The sequence below is a fragment of the Mytilus edulis genome, chromosome 3, assembly GCF_963676685.1.
Source record: "Mytilus edulis chromosome 3, xbMytEdul2.2, whole genome shotgun sequence".
NCBI classification, from domain to species: Eukaryota; Metazoa; Mollusca; class Bivalvia; order Mytilida; family Mytilidae; genus Mytilus; species Mytilus edulis.
This window is the reverse complement of record NC_092346.1, coordinates 70,367,073-70,378,948: the sequence shown is the minus strand read 5'-3', so window position 1 is coordinate 70,378,948 and position 11,876 is coordinate 70,367,073. Positions and strand designations below refer to the sequence as shown.

The 11,876-nt window shown below is 32.8% G+C and overlaps 1 long non-coding RNA gene across 1 annotated transcript; it reads left to right on the top strand.

Moving 5' to 3' along the window:
* The first annotated feature begins 7,813 nt into the window (after nucleotides 1-7,813).
* Nucleotides 7,814-8,302, top strand: LOC139514933 (uncharacterized). The gene is made up of 2 exons (XR_011662758.1): nucleotides 7,814-7,863; nucleotides 8,140-8,302. It is a non-coding gene; the product is annotated as an uncharacterized lncRNA (long non-coding RNA).
* The last annotated feature ends 3,574 nt before the right edge of the window (nucleotides 8,303-11,876 follow it).

Here is an 11,876-nt window from a genome sequence, read left to right as displayed (position 1 = left end):
TTACATAATTATGTTTGGACTTAAAAAAAAAATAAAAAAACACCAATTTTCACTAGACAGCAAAAGATTGGGGCAAAACTAATCATAGTATCTTTGTCGTTCAAATATATATATATAAAAAAAGATGTGGTATAATTTCCAATGAGACAACTCTCCACAAGAGACCAAATGGCACAGCAATTAACAGCTATAGATTAGCGTACGGTCTTCAACAATGAGCAAAGCCCATATGCATAGTCAGCTATAAAAGGCCCCGAAATCAACGCTTTATAATAATTGATTATGAATTTTGAATGATATGAAACCATATACAGATTAACACAGATTGTTTTGATCTGTCAAGGTATATACTCATCAAGTTGGACGAAACCAACGCTGAGTAGGGTTCTAAAGGTAATCACAAATAAACATTCGTGTATATAAAACAAGGGATGAGCAGTGCTCCTCTATAAAGTTACTAAACTCTATACTTCACATTCTGGAATCCGTATATAAAGAATGGTTTCCAGAATAAGAATAATAAATATATGAATATGAATATCAAAATAAAGTATCAGTGTTCTATATCTCTGTGAAGAATATGAAAAGAGTGCCTCAATATCAAAGGAGTTCATAGAGTAACCAATCGGAATAAAGAAATGGTAAACCCAGGATGTAAATACCTAAGTGAATAGAAAATCAATGTAGTGTCATACTGTATACTCTGTCAGAGTCAATCATTAAGTCAATACATGAACAAATATATACAAAATATGCGAAATAGAGTTCGCATATTTTAGGGGCCAGCTGAAGGACACCTACGGGTGCGGGAATTCTCGCTACATTGAAGACCCATTGGTTGCCTTCGGCTGTTGTTTGCTCTATGGTCGGGTGGTTGTCGCTTTGACATATTCACCATTTCCTTTCTCAATTTTAAATACTATTTATTAAAATAGATAATCAATTCAAGCTGTACTTCACATACAAAAAAAAATGCTATAAAACGATTTTATAGAAACAAAGATTTGATTGGAATTTTATCTGTACCCGAAGAAAACTAATTTCTAACGAGATAGCACAAAATACACTCTTATATACGGAGATTTTGTTAATCAGAGTTCGGAAATTTAGATGCGACCGGGGTAATCATTTAGAGAAACTTATTCTAAAAGGTGACGAACTGGTACAGTAATTAGATCTTTGAATTTTGTTTCCATTGATATGAATATTGATTTTGTTATAGGTAAATTAAAAACAAACTAAATATTATTGTTATATGCAAATGCATTTGCACATTCAGTATTTTATAGGTTACATGAATCAAATGTGATAGCATTTAAACATTTGACTTTTATGCAGTTTACATAAGCATTCCCCATTATAATTAAAAGACAAGTTGAAAGAGTTGGTCTTGTTTTGTTTACTAAAAAACTAATGGTCAACGTAGATACAAGTATCCTGTCTTATGGAGCCTCAGGAATTAATCATTCATTTTAAAATCACTATCATTCAAAAATTAAATCTCTGAAACTGACATTATCAATATTCTGGATTTCTTGATCGGCAACATATTTGTTACATTTGGAGGATGTGTTTTTCAACAAACAATCAGCATTCTCATGGGAACCAACTGTGCACCTATTCTAGCCGACTTGTTCCATTATTTATATGAGACAGGCGTCAACTGATTTTTATAGTTCGTTTTTATGTTGTACTGTTACACCACTGTCCCAGGTTAGGAGAGGGTTGGGATCCCGCTAACATGTTTAACCCCGCCACATTCTGTATGTATGTGTCTGTCCCAAGCCAGGAGCCTGTAATTCAGTGGTTGTCGTTTGTTTATGTGTTACATATTTTCTTTTTGTTCTTTTTTTGTTCATAAATAAGACCTTTAAGTTTTCTCGTTTGAATTATTTTACATTGTCATTTCGAGGCTTTAATGGCTGACTACGCGGTATGGGCTTTGTCCATTGTTAAACACCATACGGTAACCTATACAATGTAGTTGTTAATTTCTATTTCATTTGGTCTCTTGTGGAGAGTTGTCTCATTGGCAATCATACCACATCTTATTTTTTTATATTCATACAAGAACTTCTTAGGAAGAAACAAAAGAATTTAGCAGTTTCCTTTAACTTTACTTTCCGCTATATATATGTTCTCTCACTAAATAATCAATGCACAATTTGTTAACCTTGTGAAACATATCTGTCCTATACAACTTGAGATAAAAGATACAACTGATACAGTAAAGCTATCCTCATATCTTTACATAAATCTAGAAATGGACAATGAGAGTCGGTTGAAACAAAACTTTACGACAAAAGAGATGACTCCAGCTCCCCAATTGTGATTTTTTTTTCATTTCCATGTAGCAGTATTTCTGAAACGCCTGCATACGGAGTACAAAATGTATATATCTCCGCTCACAAGGTAGCTATTACACAAAGTTAAAATCATCCCTTCGTAATTTTTACAAGCGCCATCGCGAGTTAGTTGACCATTATGAAATATCCATTTCTTCGGTGGTAGCGGATATGTTTTTAATGTCCTAGTTACAATTCTGTCCCCCTTTTCTCAAACTTTACGATTTACCTTAACTGAACTTATTACCGTGTGTGTACTAACATAAGCAACACGACGAGTGTCTCATGTGGATCAAGATCTACTTACCCTTACTGAGCACCTAAGTTTTTAGTGGGGTTTGTATTGCTCGGATTTCACTTGTGCGTGTGTACATATTTTCTCTTTTAGCCATGGTGCCGCGTTGTCAGTTTATTTTCGACTTTGATATAAGTTTGAATGTCCCTCTTGTATATTTTGTCTCTCTTACATGGTTCTACAATCCGTCGGTACCTGCATTTTGGCATTGCACAAGGTCGTGCTTTTCTCTTATTGTTTATGCCGCCATTACAGTAAATCCATTGGATGTTGGATATTAACTGATTGATATTTTAGTTATAAACACTTGATTTTTTATAAATTGTTTTTGACCTTGAACTAGCTGTCATTAACTACGATAATATGTAGTGCTGTTACTCCATTGTCCCAGGATAGGAAAAGGTAGGGCTCCCGTAAACTTGTTCAATCCGCTAAAATCTGTTTGTGCCTGTCCGAAGTCAGGAGCATGTAATTCAGTGATTGGTGTGCGTTGATATATATTTATTTTTCGTTCATTGATTTGCAAAAGAACCAGGCCGTTATTTTTCTCGTTTAGATTGTTTTGCATTTGTCATTTTAGCGAGGTCACCGTGCGTCCTTCGACAACAATCAAAATCCATAATGCCTAGTAGTTGTTAATTTCTGTGTCATTTGCGTCGGTTAGAGGGTTATTGCCATTGGCAGTTATATCACATATCTTCTTATTTTCCTGCTGGACGTTTCAAATTAAAATGAAAGTAATGCTTTCATTGTCAAATATTTACGTCAAAATACGATTCCACCGGCAGGAGTTTGCTAAATATAAATAGTTTGCATTAGGCTTTTTACAGTATTATTGTTTATGTGAAATAAAGGAAACAGTAGTATATCGGTGTTCAGAAGTCATTAATCGATTGAAAGTAAACAAATCTTAGTTATAAACTGAAACCAAGGAAACACAATAACTCTAAGAGGAAAACAAAGGAATAACAGGAACACTGAAGTGCAACAAAAACAAACGCCAACATAAAAAAAACGAACTATTTGATAACAACTGAAATATTTCTGACTTGGTACAGGACATTTTAAGAAAAATTATTGGTTGAACCTGGTTTAATTGCTAGCCAAACCTCCCGCTTAAAAGCATAGAAATTATATATTTTAATTCGTTCTCATTGGTTGCACAGACTTATCAAAAATGGATATACAATGTACGTATTTCGCCAATTTCTAGTTCAACGCAATATCACATGTATTTTTTTTTTAATAGTTCGAATTTGGTATTTTACAAAATCGCATATTCCTGCATTGTATATAAATGTGAATGATTTTTCTTGTTCGTTTAGTAAGTCCATTGATCGATGAGTTTGAACCCCGGTGTATGTTTGTGTCCCTTGGGAGACTCATAATGTCTGTTAGGTTGCTGTTTCATTTATGTATTCGTCACATCCCTTTTATTCGTTTACTGTTTTCAAGAAGAAATATTAAAAAGAAAAGACAATGAAATGGCTTTCGTATATGTAATTATTCACATGTGTTTATTCATAATGAAGTCTATCTGTTTTACAGTGTTTGTGAATCAGAAGCTGCTACGTTTTTATTTCTATCGTCCTCCGCCTCCGCCTCCACCACCACCGCCGCCGCCACCACCGCCGCCTCCTCCACCACCATGACCACCACCGCCGCCGCCGCCACCTCCACCACTACCACCTTTAGGATAGGATTTACAATAAGGCCAAGGAACACATGGCGGTCGCCGAGGTGACGCTGTACTTTCTAGTAATACAGCAAACAGGAGAAAAAGAACGACCAGTTTCTTCATAATGAATCTATAAGTAAATAAAACACAAAATGAAATGTATTAAATATTAAAATAATATGATTAGGCTTTTAATAAATTGTAATAGCATATTAATTTGAACGAGTTTATTTTGTTGATAAGAACATTCTCTCCGTCGGAAATTTTCGTTTCCGTCAGAATCCTAGCAAAGAATTTTATTTCCTCATGGGAATGTAAATATTTTTCATGGGATTCAGTCGTGCAGGATAGGCAAATTTCCATTAGAAAATATCTATATTTCTACACAAATCCAGAGATAAAAATGATATTAATAGAAGTTTTGATCTGTACGCGTATTGCAAAGAAAATAAAAAATGATAATAATTGTACATATGAATTTCTGAAATTAAAATATGATAGGAACCGAATTATATTTGTTAACTTCTCGAATTATTTTAAATTTGAGTCTATTATTACAAATAAAAATGAAATTACCAAAGACAGAAGAAACCTGTGCAATGTGCAGATTTATTATCATCCTTACCTTAATTCATCAGTTATGAAAACTAAGTACATGTAGTTGAATTGTTACGTGCATGCAATTTATAAGGTTTACTAAAAAATCTAGGGAAACTTTTATTTTTTAAAGCAAACTAATTATTTCCTCTTACATGTAAAACATGCACTTTTCTTGTAAACACGCAAAGGTACCTGTTACAGTATTAAATGATGTATGTTATTAACACATGTCTTTCTTGTTTCCTGTTTTATTAAAAAAAAATGAAAAATGTCATCTGCACTTATACATGTACACGTAAAGAAGTATCTGTTTGGGGAATATTGCATTTCTCTTAATTATTTTAAAAGTTTCCAGAAAATATTATAGTAAGACCAGTTGTATCCGGGTACTGCCTCTGTCGATTGTGTCATGATCGAACGGGTTTCATAGGACACGGCTCACTGAGCACTAATTGATTCCATTTCTGATTGATAGTTTTCCTGTAGAAATTAAGAGTTTTCTACAGCCATTAAGAATACAATAAACTATACTATTTAATCAATACTATTTGATATATTTGAGATATTACGCAAATCAATAGATTATAAAATTCGTCTCGAGAGAGCGCACACCCCCTTTCCCCCACAACACTGTTTGAAATCATTCATGTTTGCAATGAAAATATTTACAAAATGGTTTTTTCTTCTTTTTTTATCAGACAAAATCAAAGATAAATTCTTTTTTCCACATAGTATGAAATTCAAAACAGTGTAGCTGTGGCCATTGATTGACACATTAAAATCATTCATTGACTGGGACAATTTAGGTGAACGTTTGTATGTAACGACCAATGCTCACTGTGTACTTTTTAAAGACACTTAAACTATGGGGTCACCAAAGGTTCTCAACACCTAAATAAAGTAATTCGAAAAATTAATCAGAAATAACACGATATTTTGATTTATATCAATTATATAAATCAAAACACAAAGGTTATTCCTGATTAATTTTTCGAATTATTTTATAATTAGAGGCGTTAAGAAACCTTTGTTGACCCCATAGTTTAAATGTCTATCGTAGGTACGTCATGAACAGTGGTTGTTACAGACAAACGTTCACGTAAATTGTCCCAGTCAATGGAGGATTTTGATGGGTCAATCAATGGCCACAGCTACACTGTTTTGAATTTCATACTAATTCAAGCTCCTTTAAACAATTATGATATCTCTTGAACTTCAATGTCAAAATGTCAATATGCTGAGTTTCTTCCGGGGAAAAACATCTTGGATATGCTACATCCCTTGATAGGTGAACCCCAAAATCCCAAGACCCTTGACTTGTTTTGACCTTTGCAAGAGCCTCTGATGTGATGATATGCTCTTCGCACCGGGCAAGGGCCTGTGGTGGTTTTAAAAAACCCTACATATTCATGTATCTCAAAATCTTTTGAGCATCATTAAATATCTTTTATTCTTTTAACTCTATCGTCCCAGAACAAATAGGTGCCAATCTCAAAAGAACAGGTATATTGGAAATGAAATTCATATCAATGTTAGGTTTATTAAGAGCTTTCTACTACCATGTAGAAGATAATTATAAATATACGAAAAATAATAAGGGTATATGTAATGTCAAAAGCTTCATATCATCCAAATCTTTCTTCGTTATCAATTCACCAATACTAATAAGGGGGACAATCCCAATGGCTAAAGCCATTTGGATACCATAACTCAAAATTTCATGCGACATGACGTTTCAGACATAAAAGATCAAACTTCGGTATTTACTGTAATTGTTGTAAGAGTACTATAATTAGCATGAACCTTATATTTGTTTTTTTTGCAATTTCAATAAGGTACATTAGCCTTCTTTTTGGCAACGACATTGACCATCTTTCCAACATTTTCGGCAGCATCTTCACCAAAAGTCCTCATCCTCATCAAAGAGTTTTTTGTAAGTTTCAAAACTCTTCTGCCAGAAAATTATCATTCTTGTCATCCCAATTTTTGTAATTTTAATTTTAAAAAATATTAATTCCTGCCAATATTATCACCAATTTCAACTGCTTACGGTTGTCAACAAGTGATGTACTCAATTAGTCGGGACTCATACCATTATGTTCCTTTTTGTTTCATTTTTCAATACGATGGTAGAACAACATTGTGTAGGAAATTTACAAAACATAAAACGTGTCATTGTCCTTACGCTTAATTTTTTTTACTGATTAATGAGCGGTAACTGGTTTTACAAAACATATGGTTTTCAAGTTATGTTAACACGGACATCTTACAATAATAAAGATGGGAAATTTCGGAGGATTTATATTATCTTCCACGAATATTGTTTACGTAATAGGCTGCAACGAAATAAGCCTTATAAGCAGACATGAAATCAGAAATCTACACTTGGAATGAAACTTTCGACAAGTGAGTAAATAATATTTTTGATGCTTTAAGTTTAAGACCCTTAAATCGAAATTAAAGAATAAAATTATGTTTTAATGTATACTGCCGTCATATCATTTTTTTCTTTTACAAACACTCCTATGACTTAACGTTAAATAGTTAAACTAAAAACATGTAGTTTTATGCAATTTGCATTAGAAATGGCAGATATCTTATATCGTTTAAAGCATTCCCATACAGCTTTGTTCTTTCTGTAAATTGATGTTTTGTTATTATTGGATATTTGCAGCAAACATGAAGTCTTCCCTTTGTACTGTATTTGTATTATCGTTACTGATTGTAAACATCATAGAACAGTCTGAGGCTCGCACTATTGTTAAACGAAGCGGAGGCGGAGGAGGTGGCGGAGGGGGTGGTGGCGGAGGCGGTGGTGGTGGAGGTGGCAAATCTGGAGGAGGTGGTGGCGGCGGTGGAGGAAAATCCGGAGGAGGAGGTGGCGGCGGCGGCGGAGGAAAATCCGGAGGAGGAGGTGGTGGCGGCGGAGGAAAATAGAACTGAAGGTATACGTCTCTTTTATATATTAGGAGATTCCGACTAAATTAAAATAACCTTTAAAAATAGTGCTTCGGTTAAAAAAGTAACAAATATATATATATCAAGTTGAAAAAGAACAAAGAAAACCAAAGAAATAAACTATCATAATGGTATACTTTTACAAATTGTGACTTGGATGGAGAGTTGTCTCATTGACACTCCTACTATATTTTCTTATATTTATGACTATTAAAGTTGTCAGTTTGTTATAATTCTCACTCTAAACATTTTCTTTGTTTCAGTACATGCAAATGAAACAACGATACGGCTGTAAAAGACGGTTCATCTTTTCCTGATGACTTTGTATGCTGAGACTGTATCGACAGTTTTCACTGACTTATTTTCTTTCATAGCTATATATGTTTGAAATATTAACTAATTGTATGATAAAAAAATAAAACAGTATTATTATTTCTTGTCCTCAAAATGAGAATCTGTAAATGTATGACATTTTTTATACATAACGTCTTTCATGTTTCGTACATGGAAAATAAAACTTACAGGTTACAATAAACCATTAGATTTTATTGGTGTAGCCATTTTATGAGCATAACACGGTATTCAGAATTAAAAGTAGGGCTAATCCTGATTGGTCGATATGTGCGCCCGTTATTTTTAATTATTATTATTAAAGACTTCGTGCACTTTGCATTATACCAAAGGCCAAATAAATTATTTTGTTAGCCCTAACGGAACTGGGAAGTTTTTTCAATGCTAGTATGAGACACATATTTTTAAGTGCAGAATTGATAGGCATGGGAGATGCTTACAAGATACGCCAAGAAAAACAACGCGAACCTATATTTTTTTTTTTTACCAAAACATACTGTCCAAATGACTTTTCTTTAATTCTAGCAAGCTTTCGTTTAAGGGAGTTCGCTTCTCAGTTTCAAAGTAATTAACTTTTCAAAACACTAGTTTATATTGATAAGCCTAGGGATTAATAAAGAAATCCAAAGATATATAGGTCACCGCTCTTGTTTTCGAGATATTAGCCAATGAAATTTTGGCGGGAAAATATTCTCTCTTTACTTTTCATAGCTTTATCATTGACAAGTTGAAGTTCTCAAAAACTGTTAAAAAGTAATTAAAATTTTATAAGACTTTTACAGATGGCTTATCATTATACATGTAAAAGATTTAAAAAAAGAAAAATGGGGGTCACCGGGTAAATTTTTTCAAGGCATTCAAATGGATAAAACCAGAGGATTCCAAAAATCTAGTTAGCTGAAAAAATCAGACCTTTTTTTCTAAATTGTTTAAAATTAACATTTGTGTAAAGCACACATGACTCCTTTTTTTTAGAATATACAATTTTGAAAAAGTCTCGGAACCTAATTTTCTTATAATGAACCACTCTGAAGTCATGGAAAACAAGTTTTCAAAAATTAATTTCGTATCCGTACAGTTCACATCTTTTTAAACACGCTGAAAGGTAATGAAGGTTAATAAATAAATAAATTCTATGCATATATCAATTAAACTACTGTAACAGTTTGGAGAGTAAATTAAAGAGTTAGCCAACATTTTTGTGTTGCAAAGACTTAATATTAAGATGTATGAGTTCTGTCTATATGAGTACACAAAAAAAAAAAAAAACAATCGGCGAGTAGTTATTGAAAAATAGTAAAATTTAGAATGGAAATGGGGAATGTGTCAAAGAGACAACAACCCGACCATAGAACAGAAAACAGCCGAAGGCCACCAATGGGTCTTCAATGCAGCTAGAAACTCCTGCACCTGGAGGATTCATTCAGCTGGCCTCTAAATGAATATGTATACTAGTTCAGAGTTAATGTATGTCATACTAAACTCCGAATTATACACAAGAAACTAAAATTAAAAAACATACAAGACTAACAGTTGCCTGAGGCTCCTGACTTGTGACAAGCGCAAAATGCGGCGGTGTTAATGTTTTTCGAGATTTCAACCCTCAGCCTATACCTCTAGCCAATGTAGTACCTATTACAATACCGACTGTCTCCAGATTTTGCACGACCCAAAACAAGACATTTATTTCTACATTTTTCATTTTTATAGAAAAATATCTGTTTGATGAAACAATGTAGTCGATCTTTCATTTGAGCATGGAGAATATTTAAATTAGTGCCTCATGTAATTCAGTGAACTAGAGATCAACTATACCAACATAAGAAGTAGGTCTGTTTCCGGTCTTTATGTTGACGGCGATATTGACCCATATGGACGACATCAAACTATAATATGTGACAACCATGATCGTTTCCTAATTTCAGCAGTAACATACTCTCAACTCCATTGTGTAGCGTATACATATCTCGGGTAAAACGTTACGCACGTTCATGTTCATATTCATTAGAACATTTTACATTAAGCTATATTAATGGAAATGATTTACAAATTTATTACACTAATGGGTACACAAATTGTAAAAGAGCTGTGTAATTTAGGTAAATTTATGTTTTAATTAGATCTTTAAAGCTTAGAACTGAAATGTTAAAATAATGTGTGTGTATTACTACAACACCTTCTGCTATTATCTCGCATAGTTTATGTATGTATTGTATGTATAATTGATGTTGCTGTAATATAACTGATGTTGATGTATTTCAAATGTATACCTATAGTTTATATAGACTAAGTAATAAAGATATAACATTATACGGACTATCAACAGGGATGTGCTTCTTATACACAACTGCTTCAAAATAGTTATTAGGAAGAAAGACTGATATCGATACCACACAATAGTCCTGAAAAAAATCACAAACAGACGTATTTTCACTTGTATACATATGATATCAGTTTTAGTTTGTAACCCAGATTTGTTTGTTCTCAATCGATTTATGAATTCCGAACAGAGGTAAACTACTGTTGCCATTATTTATTCTATCATAACTTAAAGTTACAAAAGTTGAGGACAGATTTCAAGACAAACAGGTGCCAAGAAAATTATGCTCCGACCTTTTTTTTTTTAAATGTTTGCAATAATCTGATTTTTTTTTAAATATTGATGACTGTGTTTCTATTTTATGCCTTACTTAATTTATCAGCTAATCCCTCTAGAATCAAGCAACATCTAACCTTTCTCACGAGAAATACATTTGTTTGCCTGTTAGCAGTTTAAAAACGAAAGAAAAATAGCTGAGTAACACATTTTTGTTTACCTAATATTCAAAATTTCAAATTTTGACTAAATGTTAAATTAAATATTTATCATTTGTTTTTTCTTCTTCTGATTTTGACTAGTTCTCATTTCAAAATTATGAAATATTTACTAAATGAACATTTTAAATTAAAAATCTAGTTTAAATGTCTTGCAATTTTGTATGGACGACGAACAATGTATATTCCAACACAGTAAAACATTAATTTCAAAGTTTGAGGCAGAAGAACATTTTTATGTTGATCAGCTATAAAAAAAATCATGTACTGAATAACATTGCTTACTGACATCTGAGAGTGATTTAATTATCATTCAGTCGAATAATCTTTATCAGAAGAGTTGAAAAACACTTAAATGGAAGTACAGAAGTGCAATTTCAGATATTTTCAAATTATCTTGACATTTTAAAAGGTCAAACTGTTGAAATGCCATTAGTGATAATGTGAAAATATGACATTTCAAAGTGTTTTGTGTTGACTTTGCATTGTTTAACTCTACAGAATACCAGCATGCTCATGTTTAATGATGGAACATAAATTGACGTTTTGAAATTTTCTTAACATCTTTAACACAACAATAAATCATACTGCAATTGATTTTATATCTAGTTATGTTACAATACAGCAATAGCTACACCAGCTTATTGTGAGTTATATTCCGGGTGCGGGAATTTCTCGCTACATTGAAGACCTGTTGGTGACCTTCTGCTGATGTTTTTTTCTATGGTCGGGTTGTTGTCTCTTTGGCACATTCCCCATTTCCATTCTCAATTGTATTATCAACATCGTCACATTTTAAAATACTCAGGATAGCAGTCGTTTTGGATGTTTAAAT